An 18130-nucleotide genomic window follows, 5' to 3' on the forward strand; every position below is an offset into this window, starting at 1 on the left:
TTTTTTTTAAATCAGCTTCACCATAGGTCCGTTACCGTTACTCTTGTGCTGTATCAGCTCCCAGTGTTCATCACTATCTAGAGGGTGAAAAACGGCAGATACAAGCTATTTCCTTAAATACACGAAACATGGATGGACCCACAAATCTCAGTTCCTGTTCTCTAAGCAAACTAAGGTGGGTACAGGCATGGTAACACTTCAGAAAAACAAAACAAAGCCTCTCACCCAGCCTCTGCCATGGCACACCCCCCCAGCCCCTCCTCACATTCCCATGGGGGGTTAGAAATTGCACGAACGGTCGCCCGAAGGGGTCGGTTAACTCACAGCTAAAGTTAGTGCCTCCACAAATTTGTTCAGATTGGCCTAGTTCCTCAGCAAGTGTACAAAGTACATTTGGCATAGTGGGAGGGTAGAGGGGGAAAAAAAGCACCCTCTTCCATGAGAAGCACCCCACTGGAATTCGCATTATTTGCAGATTATTTGAAGATCTGGCTGAGACTAACATTTGCTTATGGGAATACAGAATACATCCAAACCGCTGCTACATGTTTACTCAGGCGAGGCAGGTGGGGATGTGCATGTTCGAGGGCTTCAGATGCGAGCGACTTCCAAGACCATGAACTACTTTACAAAAAAGTAGGAAAGTATTAACAGCAACAGTAAGAGGACCAGATGGCTTATAACACAATTTGCACCAGTGGCAATACAGAACACTATAATGAAACACAACAGTAGCATGATACCATGCTGATCTTCTGCTTGATAAAGAAGCATCACAGAGGTAGGGTCCTGTCACAATTTAGAGAGCTGGCCAGGGGCAGTGCCTGATGCGAAAAGGCAAACTGGGCTTCAAAGCCACAAAGCCTCACTGCTTTATGTCAATACTGTACTGTACTAAATCACTGCTATACAGCAACAAGCTGAACATTACCAAGGACATAACATACATCTCGACCTTAATTTATTTAATCCTCAGTACCCCCCTGCTCCTCTTTCGAACAGTCCCTACATCAAACTGTACAAAATGCATAATCCAGAACACCATCCAATTTCCCTAATTGCTTTCCCAGTATCCTGAAACAGTTACAACAAGCCCAGAGCCCATCCCAGCAGCACCTGGGAGAAGATGAGAACATGGGGAGAACATATAATCTCCAAACCCTGGCAGTGTGAAGTGATCATGTCACCCTCTCCAGAACGCTGCCTCTGAGGATCACTAACATGGCAATCGGTAACACGAGCATCGCATTTTAAATCTAATAACCATCTGGTCTAAGCTGGCAAGTTTCATGCACGATATAACAATAGGCTCTCTTTTATACACACAAAACAAAACACGTTTGACAGGAGTATTGTTTACGCAGTTTAATCTCCAATTTATATTGAACCCCCCAGGAGATCAAACCTATAATCGCCGTTGTCACAGCAACCCTGCACTTCCTGCCTAAAATGTTGTTGTGCTACCACAGGTAGCAACACTATCAACCGACCCCTCTCCCCTCCCCAAAGGTCCCTGTCTCGGAAAAGTAATCTTGCATATTAATACGAGAGCTGGAATACACTTCTGGATCTCTCCTAGCAATCAGCAGACAGCACAAGGGATGTGGCACTGTTTCTTATTTCTGATTTTTTATTTAAAATTATATAGAATAGCATTGAAGCAGCATCAAATCCTAAAAGGACAGAACAATTTAGGTTCATTTCAGGTTTGCTTTCCTAATCAAATACAGGGAAACAGGCAAGAACTACTCTAAGTCCTTAAGTTAATAAGGAACGTTGCAAAAACCAAATCCATTTCAAAGCTCCTGAGAACCAGAAATGGTTGCCTGTTGTAGTTTACTGCTGCAAACAAGGCAGTTTGTAGACTGAACAGGGGGAAAGTCAAGGAATTTAAAATGAAGTCAATGGCCAAGCTGAATAGGGCAGCTGCGGGGTCAAAGGGTGGCACAGACACGTCACCCGAACTCTCCACCAAAGACGAGCGTGTCCCTTAGGGGCTGTAAACATGGACATTATTGATCCAGCTAACACGACAATGGGGCAGCACCAAGGTCGTGTCACTCAGCTGTACCCTTGGGGTGGGAGTGGGGGGAGGGACAGGAGTCAGGGGGGCATCTCAGGCACCAAACCATGTCCTTCACTGACCAAAACTACATTGTTTGTCGGCACCACAGAGAACCAGGCAGTCAGAAATCACCAAGAAAGCTAAGCCAAGCCTCTCAAACAGGCAGCTCATCTCAAGCACACCATCAGCAGCGACTGTACTCTCGAACCCTCTCCAAACTCACCAGTAATCTGTGTCACGTCTCCTGGCTAAATGTTGCAACCTCTGGGTTAAGGGTTCTACTCCTGTCCTTCTATATACAGGAAGTGTTCTGCATGGTGTGGTGGTACTCCTGGTGCTGGCAGGACAAGAACCACGTTCCTCAGCTGCAAGAAAATAGGACAAAAAAGACAGGTTAAAAAATGGTCATAAGGCCAGTAAGCACCACTAACTCCTGACATAACATGCGTCTTTTTGTCATTAGCAAAAAATCAAATGTCTGGATCAAATGAAGCATTTGCTCCTACCATGAAGACTAGGTGCATAAATTCTGGAAGAAAAAAAAAGAAGAAAAAAATAAAAACTTGCTTCAGCCTATTAATATTCAGATCTGAACAAAACTATCAAGAATTTGGTTAACCATTAATAATTGATTAATAACTATTAATAACCATTCTCGCACTTCTCTCTGCAGTGCTGGCATGCACAACATAGAGGGCTCCTTTTTAATTAATTAGCTGACAAAGCATACGTAAGATCACCCCTTATCATCTGCAGTGTGTCCCACAAGTACAAATCAATCAGCTGATTGGCTGATTTTTCCTCACAACACCAGCAATCAGCAGTCCAAACTGAACTGATCCTTAGATAAAATGCAAAAACGTATAGCGCCAAAAATAACGCTGTACACAGAAATTTCAGCTTTTACCACATTTGTTTAATCAATATTTTCCTCGGACCATTAATCTACTGCTATTCTTAACATGTAATCATTGTTGAAGCCTTAAGTTTTTATATTCAGCGCATTTTACAGGTGAAATGTAAAGACAAAATTAACCCTGGCTGGTGCCATCCGATGTAGACTGTTCGGTGGTGCAGCCTGACCTGACAGCTGACAGTAGCTACCGTAAGCTGGGCTCCATCAACACCACCGAGTTACTCTATAGCGGCACACCAGATGGTGGCTTGAACGGAAAAACAAGCCGCAAAGCGCCCCCGCGCCTCATAAACAGCTTTCCATGTTTCTGTCACCCTGCCATGTCACAGAAGATGTGCATATTGACTGACCTATGCACCATCTTCCGAAAGCAAACCGCCATGGTATCATTTAGAATTTTAAAATAGATAAAAACCTATCTATAGGAGCACACACCCAAGAACACTAAGAGAGTCTCACACCTAGCCTGTCCTGTGTGCACACGTCGGCGCATACAAACGAGCAAATGCACCAACACACACAAAATGTGACAAGGCTATGCAAAACAAAACGCACACAGTAGTATGCCTCGCGCGCTCACATACACGCACACAGTCTCACTCGTAACGTACGCGCACGCGGACACATACTCAAATAATCGACAAACCACAGCGAACACGCAATAATGAGCAAAAACAACATTCACAGACATAACATTTAAAAGGACACCAAAGGCGACTGGTTCAACAGTTGAGCAATAGCACGTTTTCAAAGCCAGTGAAACCGGCATTCCGAACCGCTGCTTCTTTCAGTTTCAGCGAAGTTGGTAACGTTAACGTCTACAAACTAATAATTACCCCCGCCGTGGTGAAACCTTCCATATCCAGGCATAAAAAGCCCAACAGGCATTTAGCATTCATTTATTACCGCAAGCAATGCGCAGCATACAGTGGGCTGGGATAAGGCAAAGAGGTGTTCTTAAAAATGCAAAGCCTCTTTTAGTGTCTCTAGTGTATAAAAATCTTTAAAAAGCAAACGATCCCGAAATGATCGATTTTAATTATGACTCTCAAAGTCCGACTGTAGCGGTGGCCCTAGCGGTTCCTTTAGGTGCTGCTGTACCACCCCCTACAGGTCAAAGGACGGACGTGCAATAGCAACCGCTGACCGCTAACCCGCAGTATACGGTACTTACTAACTCAACTGCTCAACAGGCTACTAAGCGCGACATAATCACTTCCTCCCTCCTTTCCTGGGTCATCATTTGCGAGTTGGTTACTAACGAGCTGCAGCCGACTGTGAAGTGGCTTGCAGTTATATCACAGCTTTATTTATTCATGAGCCGTGTCAAGCAGAGGCAGTGCCTGCCTTTGTGTTATTGAAAGGGAGCTGCAACTCAATCCCGAAATGGAAGATATTTTTCCCTCCCTGCGTCATTTCTTTCGTGTAGGTGAAAAGGGGACTTCCATCACAAATGGATATTGAATGTGGTGGATTGCAGTTCCTGCCACTTACTGCCCTTAATCAATCAATCAATCAATCAGTCAGTCACATTTTTTTAGTGTATGTATGGCAAATTCGCTGAAAGGATCCCACAGTGCTTTGCCTGGTAATATCCCAGAAGAAATTAAAATATTACAACCCAAGACCATCAATAATGGAGAATAATGGAGATCCAGTAATACCCCTGGAAGTTATTTTGCTCATAATAGTACAAATTACAGATGAAGATCTGTAGATTGCAGTTAACAGCAGTTGGGTTTAGCATTCGTGGTCAGTTGATATGACTGCTAATAGCTGTGCATTACGAAAAGACTGGATGGAGGGCGAAGGGTCATGGAAAAGCATCGGGCAGAAAATGTTTGGAGGATTATTGTGGATGTGAGTTACTCAATCCATACGGACAACAACCTCTGGAGGGTTCCAGTCTGTGGCTGTGTACCAGGCCTCTGAAACACCTGACCTGACATTTGCCTGTATGGCCAAGGGATGACCTTTCTGTCCCCAAATGCGGCCTCCGCCAAGCTACGGACGTGCCACAGAAGAATAATAGGTATTTTTATCCCTCCATCCACAGCTGCACAGCTTCTACCTCAGGCTAAAAGGCCATTAGAGTTTACCACCCTGCTCCCTCCCCACATCCCCAACCCAAGCAGTGGATTGTTGCCGACATGTGGAGCAAGCCCGCCCTTGTTGTCGATTTTGGGAGTCGCCACCCACACAGTCTTCAGTGAGAGCGCCCACGATCACATCGACTCAGTGCCTGCTTAGCAGTGTCCTTTCCGGTTGCGGCCAATGGCTGCTCCCTTCGCAGAGCACTCTTTATTTGCACATGTGTCATCCTGCCACAGCGGGAGCATGCAACCCTTTGGTTTTGTGTTCGCGTTTGACAGATGCGAGGTCGCTCACCAGTCTGGCTCGTCGCATTTACATCCAGCCAGTTGTAAAGAGAAGGGCTATCCCACCCAAAGAAGATGCAGTGAAGCCTCACTCAGTATAACACACAGAAAACCTTGCTTGCCAACAGATCGTTCAAAGCTAAATAAAATAAACTGAACTAAAAAAAAAGCAACATCCATCTAACTTCTAACCGCATCATCTAGGAGAGGTTTGAATGGAGTCTGGGAGCTATTCCAGACAGCGCAGCGTACAGGAGATACCTGCACAGGATGCCAGTCCATGGCACAGCATACACACTATGGGCAATATATAGACCTCAATTTGCCCATCTTCACATCTTACAAGAGGAAACCACAGTACCCAAATATGACATGTGTAATATCATCTATCTATCTATCCATCCATCCATCCATCCATCCTTTATTTAACCAGGAAGGTCCCTTCTGCCAGGAAGTCCTGGTCAATATGGGCAGCAAATTCAGATTAAAGGTTTCACATTAAAATAGAAGTGGGTGGAAACACATAACACCACAAACACATGATAAGTCAAAAATAAGTCAACACAAACCATAGAATGAGCTGGAGCTGCAATGGATCATGAGAAATAACCGTACCAAGTATACAAAGGTCAGTATACAAAAACAGATCATGGGAATTAATACAAGTTAAAAGCAGTTACATTGTTCTGTGACAACTGATGAATTTTTTTTTAAAACTTATCTAGACTGAATAAAGATTCTAGGTTAAGTATATTGTCTAGCTCATTTCAAGCTTGTGAGGAAAAGGAAGTTTTTCCCATTTCTGTTTGTTCCCATTGTTGCGACCAAGAGGACAATTTCCTTTGATGATCAAGTGTTATACCTATTGGGGCAATATGTCAGACAACTAAATATTAGGAGAATGAGCAAACTCCACACTTGGGATTCAAACCCGCAACCCAGGAAGTGGGGGTGACAATGCTGTCTCTAAGCCACCTTACCCCCCAGAAAATAAACATACTTTCCAAATTCAATTATTTAAATTTAAGTGGACAACTAGTTTACGACCTCGACAAAAATTAGGCAGAAGAAACACAAGTTGGTTATTATTCAAAGCCCTGGTGCCCTGATCTTCTCCTATGGGACAGGCAGGAAAGGAATCAAGTGCTTCTGTTAATAGACGAATCTTTGAAAGGATGTTTCTGGGTCCAAATGCACGTAAGACCTAGACACAAGATCTTCGACCAGGAATGTCACTATGCAAGCTGCATTTATCAGAGAAGAACAGGTCATTCCTGCCTAGGCAAGGGTACCTCAGTGAAACAGCATAGTGTCTGAGGTCTTTCAAGGACACTAACAAGCAATTTGTCAACTGTTGATATTAAAGAATTATTAAAAACAGGAACACAAAAATTAGATTTAAATGCTTACTGAAAATAGCTGGAAAAAACCTTAGTTCTGCATTGGTGTGTATTCAAACAGGTGGAAATAAGCCACATAAATCATGCATAAATTTCCAGGAGGCAGTCCTGTAATATATCATATTAATAATGCTCACCTCAGCAAACCCAAAGAAAACATGCTCCTTTTACAGCACACTTCTCCCTGGGGATACCGTGGTAAGTTAATTACTTTTACTGTTGTTATTGCTATTAAACCACTTAGTAAATACTTCAGATTTTACACATACAGATATTAAATGAATAACATAACTGTGACATCTGATGGCATAAGATTGCAAACTCACCACAGGTCAAAATAGAGAATTCAGACGAGAGATCATTCACGGCCTCTTGGTCCAGATTAATTTAAAACTCTTTCTTTCCCAGCATCGTGTTTGCTCAGGATCACCCCAGAGTATTGTACTAAACAGCAGCGTTCTTCCGGACCTTCACCTCTCCTGCTTTCATTATGTATGCCTCCTGAATCCTGATTCCCAGGCCTGGGGAACTGCACTGCTGAATTTTTATTTATTTATTTATTTATTTATTTTGGGGGGGGGGCAGATGTAAGAGCTGAGGTGGCATATTACATAACAGGAGAGCAGTTTGACATGGGAAATGAGGGCTCGGCTCAGCTTATTGTCCTGTGCTGCTTTCCACTCTATGCTGCCGTCTGCTTAAATTGATCTGGGCTTCCTGAGTGCCTCCTCGTGACAACTAAGTCTTTCACCTTGCATGATAAAATGACGCAACTTGCACCACTATTTCAATTACACTGTTATACTTTATTTAGGAAACTGCATTAAAGAATTGTCGCAGATGACAAAATTAACACCTAGAGTAGCTACACAGGCTGAACAATCAAGATGCAAAACATGTATCTGTGTTAGGCTACTTAAAGCTGATAAAAATGTGTTTGGTATTCATTAAAGATGGGTGTCGCCGTAACAAAAAGCTGGACAAGTAGCTATTTAAAAGCACTGAAATTAACAGAAAACATAACAGATTTCATGATGACTGTACAATAGTAATTTTCCAGTCAAGCATTTCAACATCTCTTCACATGGCATCTAGCAGTCCTGTTCAAAGAATGCATCAAGTGCTAATCAGTGTGCAAAGGATGACATTCTGAAAATTTTCAGTTGTTGGCTCAAGATGCCGATCATATTGAGATGGACATCGTCATTTCCATATATTCTTTGACTGTGTCAATGTTCATGCAATTTGCCCAGGAGATTGGTTGAGAGTGGGTTCATTCCAGCACATGGAACTAATCTGCTACATAAGCAGAGTATGCATACATACAGTATAGAGTCACTTCATTAAAATGTGTCATGGGACCTCTATTCTGTTAATGACCGTCTAGCGTAATGAAGTCCTCATTATTGGTTATTCAGCCATCTCAGGGCACGTGCACACACTCAGCTCACAACACAATGGCCCACGGGTCAAGTCACCTAAACCACACCTCTTTAGACCGTGAAAGAAAATGATGTGACTATGCCTAGTAGAAGCTCACGGTGAGAACATGCAAACTATGCGCACGTAACAGAGCCTGGCCTGAATTCTACAATCCTGAGGTACCGTACCAGCGGTTACACCTTTTACGTATTCATACACACACCATCATCATCATCACAGACCATCCTTTCCATAACAACAAAATATATAGAAGGACCTACGAGACAGAGAGTATGGAACTTTGCAGCAGATGTGAACCCGCAGCACTACTCCTGAGTTCAAAGGAATGTGATCAAATCCTTCATGCTGATTTCATCCTCTTCCACATACATCAAACAGCTCATTTGAGCAAATGGGAGTCACCCAAGCATTCACTTTCCCTGCTGTATAAATTACTTTCACAGGGACTGCTTGGGGGGGTCTGTCCCCTTTTGAGAAGGTTTATTATCTGAGGAGCTGAAGTACCCCCCCCCCCCCCCCCCCCCATATCCACATGAAACTTACACATATAATTATACTTTTGTATCTAGTCTCACTACAGCTAGGACTTAAGCTGGAGCCTTTGCAAGTTTCACTTGCCAATATTTCACTGCAGAGCATCATTTATCCTTCACTCCATTCTGGGTAGAATAAAATGGTTCCGTTTGTACACAAACAACTGCAGGACTCACTTAATATGGACTTTAAGGCACTCCTGAAGAAGCCCTACTGCAGAAGGTATGAAGTTGTTTAACGATGAGCTAAACAAACCTGACTTCACCCTCCTGAGCAGGTACTGTTATTTTCCCCTTGTTAAATGTATATGCAAACCAAGAAGAAATGATTCTGGGCATTTACTTCAAGTGTAAAGACAGATATTCATATTTAAGTAGTGGGAAAGGTATTTAAACTGGCAGCACAGTGGTTATTGAACAAGACGAAAGTACCCAAACAGACGCTGCTGTGTACCAAAGTAGCATGGTTAATAAGTATCTGGAGTTTATGCCACAGGAACCACTGCATCGTTAATCGTAGGCGCCATAAGCTACCTAATCCCTTGACTGCCTGTTAAACTCAGCCATAAATTGGGATGTCGACAGGGAGTATGCTGTGGTGCTGAAGCAAGGAGACTGGGCTGCCAGTGTCTGCTCAGGCTGTTTGGTCCTGCATGTTCCTACGGCAACATCTACCATCACGTGACTGGCCTAGATGAAAAGGGAAAGCCATTGCCCATATATTAATAGTAACAAATTAATATGATTTTCAAATAAGTTAAAGGATAACTATTGTACTGATTGTATTTCATAGTTATTTATAATCACATTAGCTCATTGTAAAATATTAAATGATTCATAAGGTTTCAACAACCCATATACAAACCCACCCAACCAATAGCCAACAGTTTATATTCTGAGAGCAAAAACAGCCCAAAAGCCATCTGCGATGACGGAAGCAACAGCTTCAGCGTAACAGACAGGTGCAACCCCTCCAGCATACGGCAAGCAAGAAATAAACACGCCACCCTTTAAAGCAAGAAGCTGCTCATCTCGCAGCGGGGCAGCATATCAACCGCATGCATCGACTGATCTCCCGTTCATCAACATCATCATCATCAAAATAATAATAATGATAATAATAATAAGCCAGTGAAGTACGATTATATTGTTATTCCCACGCTCCGTGCACCACACATTTCAGGTAACATTTTTAAATCCCCATTATCATACGGTCTTGGAAAGATGAGACTGAACTTGTAACCCGAGGACTCACTCAATGCAGCCCTGAGATGGAAAACGAAAACTAGCCCAATAAAGGAAAGACAAAAACAGAAAACGGGGAAGAAACTTTCCAACATGAAACGGTGGTTGCTTTAGCACTCGGTACATTTTCTCTTTCTCGGTGTGAGCTCCTGCTCGGATGCGAAGCGTATATTCAGGATCAATAAAAAGAGGGTGAAATGCAGCTGCATACCTCAGCTAGCAGCGAAAAAGCGCGTCTCTTTGCTGCTGCAGCGAGCCGACCATACGTGCAGCCCCGGTGCCGATGCAAGAGCCGCAAGGAGCATGTCAGCTGCACAGATGCAGTCCTGCCGGTGCTCCCCGGTAGGCACTACCCTCTTTGCTTTTTCTCTTCGGGGTAGCGGGAGCGTTTCTTGCGTACCGGCACTGCTAATAATCTGATTTTACTGAATAACGATGTGAGTACTGGCACCAGTGTTTTCCCACCACAGTCCAACCAAAGGCGAGTTTCACCGCGACCGTTCCAAGAACGACATCGGCGCGCACGGCGGAGAAAATGATAATCCGTACGAAGATCACTATTTAGAGTGTAAACAGTGTCACCGGATCCTACAGGGTGGGGGAGCAGGTGTAAGGACAAAAAAGAAAAAAAAAAGGTGGTGCCATGGTTAGCACTGTTGCCTCACACCGCTGGGACCAGGGTTTGAGTCTCTGCTATGGCTCCATGTGTGTGGAATTTGCATGTTCTCCCCATGTTGTTGTGGGGTTTCCTAAGGGTACTCTGGTTTCCCCCCACAGTTCAAAAACATGGTAACATGCAAAGTTACCAAATTGCCCATAGGGTTGTGTGAGTGTACCTTGTGATGGGTTGGCGCCCTGTCCTGTGTTGATCCCTGCCGTACTCCCCTAGACCCTGGATCCCTTGTGACCCTGAATAGGACCAGTGGTTACAGAAAATGGATTGATGGATGGAAAACAAAACGAAAAACTATTCCCCTTCACACCTTTGGGGATGGCCTTGGGTTGGTGCTGTATGGTTGACTTTCAGTAAACATTCAAAATTGTCTCTCAGTCAACTCAAGGCAAACCCTAAGGCTTTGCAGAGTATCTTTTGTGGATTTGTCAGGAGCTTTGTCTAAGTAATTAGGCTCGTAATTTAATTGCCTACTTTTACTGAGTGTTTGGCCATACCGTGGTTTGTAAAGGCCCACTATATTTGAAACAAACTACAGATAAAAAAGAATCCTTCAGATTTGTATAAGTGAGGTTTTTGTTCAATCTGTAAACCTGGACTTGAAGTTAATTTAGGAGCTGGTCATATGGTGTCTGTTGCCTTAATTCGATTGACTCATGGTAGGATTGATTTCATTTAGCCTATTACAGCTTGTTTATATAATTAGCATGAGCCTGTGTATGTTGTAATGCTGCTTTGAGACCTGATTGGAGGAATCAAACCTGGGTCATGTCATTTAGGGTTAAGAGCATTTAGGGAATGCTAACACTATGGGAAATGCTATTGACATGTGTTTTGTCAAGTATAATATTGACATTATATCAATATACCCAGAATAAATAAATATATTTTATGTATAACCTCCTATCTGCAATTCCTACTCCTAGCTCTGTGTGTATAAGATTGCTTGCTCTCCCTGTGTTCCTATGGTTTTCCTCCAGGTACGTCAAGAACATGCACTTAAGTGAATTGTTCTCTCTAAATTGCCAATAGTGTTTGATTGTGTGTGAGTGTAAGCACTCTGATGGATTGACGTCCCATTCCGGGTTTCTCTTGTCCTTTGATTACTTGGATAGGCTCCAGACTCATCATAATCCTGTGACAGATAAGTGGTTACAGATGATGGATAACACCTAGAGTGCTAAGTGTGAATGCACTTAATAAACTTGTTGGAGATATAATATATTTTGAACAACTATAACTGCTTCTGTCCCAAAGCACTTAAGAAACTGGGATGCTTGTCTTGAGTTTGGGATTATAACACCTAGTCCTATTAAGGAAACATAGTGTTTATCATTTTTGATCAAGAGATGAACACGAACAGAGGTAGGTATGTGGCTTGGTGGGTTAGGAAGCTGTGTTCATGATCAGAAGGTCATTGGTTCTAATTCTGTGGTGGACAGAGTAATTTCACCTTGGGCAAGGCCTTTAACCCCCAGTTGCTCTAGAGCAGGGGTCTCCAACTCCGGTCCTGGAGAGCTACTATCCAGTATGTTTTCTGTCCCACTTGGCTTCTGATGAGCCACACCTGCTCCTGGTATTTACCTGAGAACAGGTGTGGCTCATCAGAAGCCGGGTATGATGAAAAACCTACTGGACGGTAGCTCTCCAGGACCGGAGTTGGAGACCCCTGCTCTAGAGGTTGTTGAACCTGCCTCCTTAAATATACATCACTTTGAATAAAAACATCTACTAAATAAATGTAAACATTAAATGTACTATTCTTCCTTAAGAGGCAAATAACATACAAAGATTTCCACATGTTTTCCAAAGCCATAGCTTTCCCATGTATCTTAGTAACAGGAACAGGGAAGAGGGACGCACACTCCATCTCTGAGTTCCCATTGACTTTTTACTGCCTAATCGAAGCCAGCAGACATTCTGTGATTAACACCACATTGGTGGTCTGTTGGCAGTGTTGCCAATGCTGCCATCAAAGCCATGTCCAATTATACCAGAAATGAGAGAAAAGGCAAGACGTGATCCCAGCACTCCATCCAGGCCTTGGACTTGCATTTTGACAGAACCATTAAACTGTGACTACTCGGATCTGAATGAAGAAGTGCGTAATTAAGTTTGAACGACCAGATGGCAGGGATGATCGTTAATTTGAATTCCCCACCTCCGGCATCCCTGGGAACGGACCCCCGGTCTGCAGAGAACAACTCTTTACCCCTTCACTGCTGTGTCACATAAGCGTGACTGCCAGTAATGCTACTGCTAGAGTGCTATCACTCCAATGACCAATGCAAAAACAAATTAAAGGCCCTATACTATATAGCCATATTATTCAACTCACAGTCCTCAAGGTCTGAGCACTGCTGGTTTTCTAGCCTTCCTTTACCTGTGAGCCAGATGTGAAGTCTCTGACCAATCAGAATCAGTGATTATTAAACTAACTACCTGGGAGAACTGAAAACAAGGCCTGGATTTGGAATCGAGGTCCAGATTTGAAGAACCCTGCTATATAGTTATGATTTGAAGTACTTCTGTTTTAAAAACAAAACAATCAGCCTTTCCTAGTATATAAGTATTTACGTAAGAGAGCCATTTCTAAAGGAGCAATAAACAAAAAGGTCACAGTAGCACCTTGCCTATGGAGGCCGGCAATTTGTCCTGTTTGGGTATTTCTTCAGGGCACAGTTGCTGGACAACTCAACGTTGACCACATCATGCCAGCAGGGCTGATACAAGAGAGACAGTAGCTGCAGGGATAAGTCTTACATACCATACTGCAAATCCCAGCTCTGATAACGCCATACACAGATATGAGATCCTGGAGGTATTAGCAACTGCACTGCAAAAAATAAAAATGTAAGCAAGCATAATTTAGAGAAAACTCTGACTTTATTATTAACTAATAACACATCTTGTAAATAAGATTAATTTGCTTGCATTCAGGCATGTTGTCTTGTAGAAAATCTTATCAAGTACATTTTTCTTACTGCACTGGCAGTTAATTTTGCTAGTTTTAGGCCGCCTTGTCTCAAAACAGAAAGTTTATCCTACATTTGAAAGGCCATTTTTTTGCAGTGTGTGTAACTCCTGCATCGCCAGACACTCGATGCTGCATCATACTGTCTTATGATCTTCCTAGGGCTTCCACTTTTGCAGACCTACATGAGACCTACTTCCCAGAACTCACTCCAGCAGTGTAACATGCAGTACTGTTCCTCACTTCGGGAATAATCTCAGTCATTGCAAAAACACTGTTGTTGAGGTACAATCAGTCATCCCTCTGCTTTCTCACATCATGCACAGGGCTGATTGGAAGCACAAACACACATATTCTACACAATTATTAACAGATTAAAACTGGGTGTTCCTTGGTATTCTAGCCCATAACCCTTTCACTTCTAATAAAAATTAAAAGAACAATTATCCTTCAAGAAAGTGAGTGCAAAGCTTATGGGTCTTTGAGCTTTTTTTTACACTTGGATGTGTTTTTATGTGATATGTCAGGAGCTGAAAATAACAGAGGAAACTCAAGACTCTGTAGTAAAATCTGATCTCTATGTGGAGAGGTAAATCAGATTGTAAATATAGGTTTTAGATATATACATTTGCTGCTTGTCAATGGAAAAAATATATATAATATTTTTATATAAGTTGACTTCCAGCAGACACTAACTCCCCAAAAGTGTGCAATCCATACAGAAGGAGAAACAAGAAGACACACTGGTTGTGGAACCATCATAGCACATTAGAAGTGTGGACTGATATTTTAAGATATTACACACGTATACAAATCAGGAATTTCAGCCAGAGTTCTCTTCTGACCAAGATATCTGGCCCAATATTTTCATTACAGAGATGCAGATTCTAAAAGGTTATCCGATTAAAATGTGCATTTTCCTTTACAGTTAAAGGTTACCTGGTAATATTTTTGGTTGTTGTCACATTAGATTTCATTTTCCCAAGCCAGGCTATTTAGTCTCCCAGCTCCTTAATAAAGGATATATTTTTACTGAGGTGTCTGTATCAATCATATTTCACCATAAATCACAATAAGGTATGCCAACATTCACCTACCAAAAGCCATAGAGCATGCATAGCTATGAACAGAAATTCTTGGCCAGCCCTCAGCCATGTTAACTGCTTTAGTGTATTGTGGAAGAACTTATAGTAACATCTACTAGAAAGCTTGTAGCACTGTACTCCACACCTTCTACTGAGGTCCACTACATTGTTTCCCTCATTCAGTTCATTCCAGTGATTTATTTTTAGGTTCAGGACCACCACAATGTTCCAGTGGTATTTTCTACAAACCAAAACATTAGAATATTTCACAATCACAGGTGGCGAGGTGGCAGCTGGAAGAGTATCTTATGAGTTTTGGCAGGAGAGAGGCACATGAAATTGAGGTTAACCTACTTGGGTACGCTTCTGCTTTTCAACAGAGCTACATCCAAGATGGCTATAAAACACATTTAAAACTGAATGTCACACATAATGCTGCCATAGGGGTAATGAATCTGTCGTAACAGGAATTTAGCAAATATTGTTTGTTATGTTACAAGAAAGGGGAAGGAGCTCTCCTCTTGACTTTGATAGTTTTGTACTTGGCATGACAACAGGGTTTGGTTCAGTTTTGAAACTTGTTTCCTTCCTGTGTTTGTTGTGGGTCAGTCACCTGACATATCTTTCACAATACCTTAGCCATGTTTACTAAGCCCAAAAGGTTGAATTACAGCATTAATTCAGATAACATGCAAACAATGCACATATTATTGATTCAATCCAATAATTACTGAAACAATAAAATACTTATACCAGCAAAACTAGACATACAGTGGAAATCGGATTATGTCCTCAGAAATGAAACTCATCCCTGTTCCATCGAAACTTCTCCTTTCTTAAAACAGCCAGTGGGTGAATGACAGCAGGACACAAAAGGAAATTCAGGAAAAGCATAAAGTGATACGTGATTAAGCCACTGATAAGTCCTTCACTTAATGGAATGTGCAAGACAAGGAAAACTTTCCTTCTCTAACCCTAACCCTAACCCTTCTCTAACCCTAACCCTAACCCTTCTCTAACCCTAACCCTAACCCTAAACCTAACACTTCAGCAAAGAAAAGCAGGAACTTGCTTGGCCTGGGAGCATCATCTGAATGTGGGGAAATAGTATTTGAGCCACAGCTGAAGAAAAATTGCTGTTGATATATTTCATTTCATTGGTTCTTTTTCAAGACCACAGACTCCAAAACACTGGGTTGGTCAAGGTTCAGGGTGGAGACCTGGGTCAGAAAAGCTACTCATGACTTTTGATTAGTGAGGCCATGGGCATGTCCCTCCCACAGCCAGGCCAGATGTGAACCCAAGAAAAAGACAGTGATGGGAGTAGTGTGGAGAAATAAGTATGAGAGCAGACCTGCGTCCAGGTGAACATTAAACAAGTAAGCAGTGGCTCCCAGCCAGGCCTCCCCAGCAGAGGATATGCTGGCTTCATTATGAATGATGATGACAACGCTCTGAGTCAGGAGCTTTCCATCTTGGTCCTGGTGAGGCTACCATCCTCAGTACTAAGAAAGATGCTATATTGGGTAACACAGGGAGGTCATGAATTCTGGTGTCTCTCAGAGACTCACCAACATGGTTTAAGCAAAACAAAAAATACTACATTTTCATAATCCATATGATACACAAGGCGGGACCAAGACATCTGATTGGCTGGTCCTGCTTCCTCTAATTGCCTGAACCCACCTCCTCTACAATCTGATTGGTTATTTCTATGAACCAATCATTTTTCATTCTGCCCTCAGAGCGTTTTTTTGTGTAAGTAAAACTCCCATGAACAAACAAACTGCCAATAATCAGATTCCCTCTCCACTTTCAGCAATTGCCAGGAACGCCTCTACTAGAATACACTACTCCAAGATCCCTGAATACTACTAATGTTGCTGATTTGAAAATTAGTCTTATTAGGTTCTTGCTTTGTTAGATGTTGCAGTGAAGCTCCTGCTGAAGTACTGCTCACATTTGTACCTGGGCACTCAGCATAACTGTACTTATACCTAGTCGACTTTCTGACAGCGAAACCTCTGTAACATGCTATTTGCCTCACATTGGTGTAGCTTTGGAAAAACAGCATCTGCTAAATAAAATCAATATGAAATATAAAAGGTGATCTCTTGGGTGGTTATGAGCCTGGACAGTGCAGGATGATGCCTTCCCACAGTCGGAAGTATGAAACTTCCCATCCAAATGCTAGTGAACCCCCCTCCCGCAGGACTGAGGACCCCTGCTCTTAGCTATTAATCTCTTAAGTATTCATAAATACACTCTGAAGTTATTTTTAAAAATATTTACTGATAAAAAAACACATATCCATCCATCCATCCACCTTCTAACCCGGGATGCGGACCTGGAGCCTGTCCCAGGCAGCACAGGGCACAAGGCTGGGGAGAAATTACACCCATATTTCAAAAAATTTCAAAAATAGCAACTCCAGACAGCACATAATTCTCAGCATAGCAGAATCCATAATGTTTCCGGCAATGCTAATACCTTTTATAAAAAAATAATAATAATCACCTTCTTTTTCTGCTATTGATCCCATTTATGAATAAAATAACCAATTTTTCAACCTGGTCTCACCTGAAATTATAGCAGATGCAGAGTGATGCATGGGAGAAATAATTGTTAGAAAACATTAATCTCCTGGTTATTTACAGTCCATATAAAACAAGGTACAAAAAAGACTTTGATGTACAGTATGATGCCCTTCTTAGTCTTTTTGGGTTTACGCCTCAATCCACAGTCTTTGGATCAGTGTCATAAATACCCCAATGTGGAATTCTATCACACTAGTGTAGTGATAGTTTATTGATCACTAGACTAGCTAATTTACAAAGACTCAATTCCTCGCAGAAGGACAGGTTCCTGTTCTCCAGGGAAATGGATGGAAACGCCTTACACCACAGATGACACACTGGCTTTCATACTGGTGACATCCCCACAAAATAAATAAATGAAGGTGGCTCTCACACATAACCTCAATGATTTACTATATGGAAAATATTTTAGGAGTCTGCTATGTTCCCTACAAACAAACAAACAAACAAACAGACAGACAGACAGACAGACAGACAGGTAGATAGATAGATAGATAGATAGATAGATAGATAGATAGATAGATAGATAGATAGATAGATAGATAAACTGCTTTCCTCATTTTATATGTTCCAGTGGTAGAAATGTTAACAGTGAAAGCGTAGATTTTGGTGTATGGTGCTATTTTTGGTGAAGGTTTAACACATTTCACCGGCAGGATAAGTAACAGAAAGAGACTGCGTTGTGGCTTTTTAACTATCCAGAAAATATTTGTTGACGTTTCTGGGAATTTAGTAAGATCACAGATTAAGTCAATCTGAACAAAATATTTTAACGTTGCATCTGTAATTACCTCAAAGCCAATCTAAATGCAAAATTCATA

The 18130-nt window shown here is 42.0% G+C and overlaps 1 protein-coding gene across 2 annotated transcripts in view; it reads right to left on the reverse strand.

The window, feature by feature from the left end:
• The window catches only part of rimbp2b (RIMS binding protein 2b), a 112870-nt gene that overhangs the window by 91854 nt on the left and 2886 nt on the right, over positions 1 to 18130 (reverse strand). The window contains exons 1-2 of one of the 2 annotated variants that reach the window (XM_072705871.1): positions 3818 to 4149; positions 2289 to 2430 (exon numbers count right to left, since the gene is read on the reverse strand). The gene's annotated coding sequence lies outside the window, so the exon portion shown is untranslated. Of the gene's footprint in view, positions 1 to 2288; positions 2431 to 3817; positions 4150 to 18130 lie in introns of those variants that run through there. The other variant, XM_072705867.1, reaches the window with a different exon arrangement.

This window comes from Paramormyrops kingsleyae, chromosome 2 (genome assembly GCF_048594095.1).
Source record: "Paramormyrops kingsleyae isolate MSU_618 chromosome 2, PKINGS_0.4, whole genome shotgun sequence".
Taxonomy (NCBI): Eukaryota; Metazoa; Chordata; class Actinopteri; order Osteoglossiformes; family Mormyridae; genus Paramormyrops; species Paramormyrops kingsleyae.